Source organism: Rhinatrema bivittatum, chromosome 3 (assembly GCF_901001135.1).
Source record: "Rhinatrema bivittatum chromosome 3, aRhiBiv1.1, whole genome shotgun sequence".
Lineage (NCBI taxonomy): Eukaryota > Metazoa > Chordata > Amphibia > Gymnophiona > Rhinatrematidae > Rhinatrema > Rhinatrema bivittatum.
In genome coordinates, this window is record NC_042617.1 from 464,446,175 (window position 1) to 464,449,687 (window position 3,513).

Genomic DNA, 3,513 nt, shown 5'->3' on the forward strand with positions numbered 1-3,513 from the left:
ATTTATTATTTATTTCTTTTTCTATACCGATGTTCAATTAGACATATCACACCGGCTTAAAGTGTAACAGAGGAATCTATTAACAGACTTCTTATTTTACCTTGAAACTTTGTAACATGAGTAACAATTGGACTGTGGAGAGTCATTATAAATTCTAACAGCGGTAGTGAAAATGTTAAAACTTTGTAACATATATAACAAGAAAACTTGAGTCGTTGGGGTTTATCAGCAAAACCAAAGCAGAAAAGAAAAAAATTCCAAACATTACAAAGTTGAAGGAATACTTAAAGCAGCAATCCAAAGAACGTTTTTCTTTTTTTGCCATGTTACTGCTGTTAACTTTTGGGAATCTTGAGCAACTTGTGTACAAGTGAATTTTCCATTTGCTTGAAAGACCTCCTTTTGAGCTTCAGTGTTATATTCCTCAGGCACTGAGAAACCTCATCCATAAACAAGTGCAATAAGTTGACTGACCCCTCAGTTCATCCATCACAAGCTCCATGCAGTCAAACTCAAGGGTCTGTTCAGTTAATATGCCTTTGTAGTCAGGCTTGCTATAGATAACTTTATCCTGGGACGTCCCAAGGCTTGTTGTGCATTAGGGATGTGAATCGTTTTACGACGATTAAAATTATCGTCCGATAATTTTAATATCGTCTTAAACCGTTATGAAACACAATACAATAGAGATTCTAACGATTTATCGTTATAAATCGTTAGAATCGTGAGCCGGCACACTAAAACCCGCTAAAACCCACCCCCGACCCTTTAAATTAAATCCCCCACCCTCCCGAACCCCCCCCCAAATAACTTAAATTACCTGGTGGTCCAGCGGCGGTCCGGAACGGCAGCGGTCCGGAACGGGCTCCTGCTATTGAATCTTGTTGTCTTTAGCCGGCGCCATTTTCCAAAATGGCGCCGAAAAATGGCGGCGGCCATAGACCAACAGGATTTGACGGCAGGAGGTCCTTCCGGACCCCCGCTGGACTTTTGGCAAGTCTTGTGGGGGTCAGGAGGCCCCCCCCAAGCTGGCCAAAAGTTCCTGGAGGTCCAGCGGGGGTCAGGGAGCGATTTTCCGCCGCGAATCGTTTTCCGTACGGAAAATGGCGCCGGCAGGAGATCGACTGCAGGAGGTCGTTCAGCGAGGCGCCGGAACCCTCGCTGAACGACCTCCTGCAGTCGATCTCCTGCTGGCGCCATTTTCCGTACGGAAAACGATTCGCGGCGGGAAATCTCTCCCTGACCCCCGCTGGACCTCCAGGAACTTTTGGCCAGCTTGGGGGGGGCCTCCTGACCCCCACAAGACTTGCCAAAAGTCCAGCGGGGGTCCGGAAGGACCTCCTGCCGTCGAATCCTGTTGGTCTATGGCCGCCGCCATTTTTCGGCGCCATTTTGGAAAATGGCGCCGGCTGAAGACAACAAGATTCAATAGCAGGAGCCCGTTCCGGACCGCTGCCGTTCCGGACCGCCGCTGGACCACCAGGTAATTTAAGTCATTGGGGGGGGGGGGTTCGGGAGGGTGGGGGATTTAATTTAAAGGGTCGGGGGTGGGTTTTAGCGGGTTTTAACGATTTTAGCGGGTTTTAACGATTTTAACGATTTATCACGATATTTTACCCCCCCCCCCAAACGGCAACAATACGATTCCCTCCCCCTCCCAGCCGAAATCGATCGTTAAGACGATCGAGGACACGATTCACATCTCTATTGTGCATTCCATTTGTATGTCAAGTCTGACTTCCTCCAATTGCCTGTATATCTCTTGCACTTTGTTCTGGTAGTTCAGTAATAGCTGATCCCACCTTTGGCATTCTTCAGAAAAACTTGCTATATAGTCATTCATATGAGCCTTTGATGCTTCCATTTCTGGAGTTGTTTTAAAACTTGTTGGTGTTTTCTGTACATTTCTGCAAGGTCCCATCATGCCCTAGCTTCTCAATGAAATGCTGCAGTTCCTTGGAAATCTGACACTGAACCGCAAACGCTACAATGTTTCTAATGCTGCTCCTGCAGTGTCTGCCAGGAAATAACAGCTGATTGCTGCAACACTGAATGCTGGCTCTGCGCCACTGAGCCCCGCGATGTAAACAGCCAAACATCCAGTGCTCGTCCGATGATTCCTCTACGTGCTCCTCCCCGCTTCGTTGGAGACCCGCAGTTCTGCAGGGGCTTCAGAAACCAATGCAGCATGCACTTCTGCCCTTTTTCCAGAGGACTTTACGAAGACAACCTACATCTTGTCTTTCTTCGATGGGAGAGACAAGATGTAGGTTGTCTCCCCTACATCTCCCCTATGGGAACAAGGCGATCCTGTTCTGTGAGACCTGAGTGAGCTCCTGGCTCTCTTCTGTACAGTCTTCGATGACCCCACACAGCAGGCAGCCTCCAGGGTGACTCTTCTACACATGCGCCAGGGCTCCCGAACTCTAGCAGAATTCGTGATCGAGTTTCTGACTTTGTCCTCAGAACTCCATTGGGACAAGAGTTGTCTGAGGGCCATCTTCCTGGAGGGACTTAACCCTAGGATTAAGGATGACCTTGCCACTGGCCAGCTACCCGAGTCCTTGGACGCCCTCATTGACTTGACCGGGTGCATTGACAGATGCCTCCAAGAGCATTCCCGGGAGGTCCAGACTTCCAGGAAAGTCTCTGGTGGCTTCAGACATCCTCAACATTCACTGTTCCCGAAGACTGACCCAGGCTCCCAGGAGGGCCCAACTGAAGAACCCATGCAACTGAGCTGAGGCAAACTATCCCCGCAAGAATGCCTTAGATGTCAGCAACACGGTCTCTGCCTCTACTGCGGCGGTGCGGGGCATGTCTTGGCCTTATGCCCAGTGCATCTGGGAAACTCCTGGGCCTAGGATCTGATGGAGGACTCTTCTAGGCTTTGCCTCACCCACATCTCTATTGACTCTGCTGGTCACCCTGACGATGGGGGCCCACGACCTCCATACCCTGGCCCTGGTTGACTCTGGAGCCGGGGGTAACTTTATTATGAAGAATTTGGTGGAACACCTCGGTCTTCCACTCCTCTGTGCCCCAGTTCCATTGGATCTCTCATCCATTCAGGGCAACCCTCTTCCAGGTCACATCACCCACGTTACCTCTCCCATCTAGGTCTGCACTAAAGTGCTTTGTGTGGAACACCTCACCTTCCACATCCTTAATCGGGCCATACACCCCATAGTGTTGGGGCTCCCTTGGCTACAAGTGCACTGCTCCCAGTTCGATTGGGAGACTCTGAAATTGGTCCGCTGGGGACCATCCTGTCAAAATGCTTGCCTCAGTCCAGTCTCGCCTCTCTGATGCTTGACTACGATCACCCTTCCTATTGGTCTACCACCACAATACGCTGCTTATGCGGATGTTTTTTCAAAGAAAAAAGCCCAGACTCTACCACCTCATTGGCCCTTTGACTGTGCGATTAATCTGTTAACTGGTACCTAGCCACCTTGGGGGATGCACTTATCCCCTCTCACCTACTGAGACCCAGGCCATGTCCCAATACAT

General features: G+C 49.7%; 1 pseudogene; it reads right to left on the reverse strand.

Annotated features, from left to right (window-relative positions):
* Positions 1-335: 335 nt before the first annotated feature.
* LOC115088619 lies at positions 336-2,099 on the reverse strand (annotated as a pseudogene).
* Positions 2,100-3,513: the final 1,414 nt, after the last annotated feature.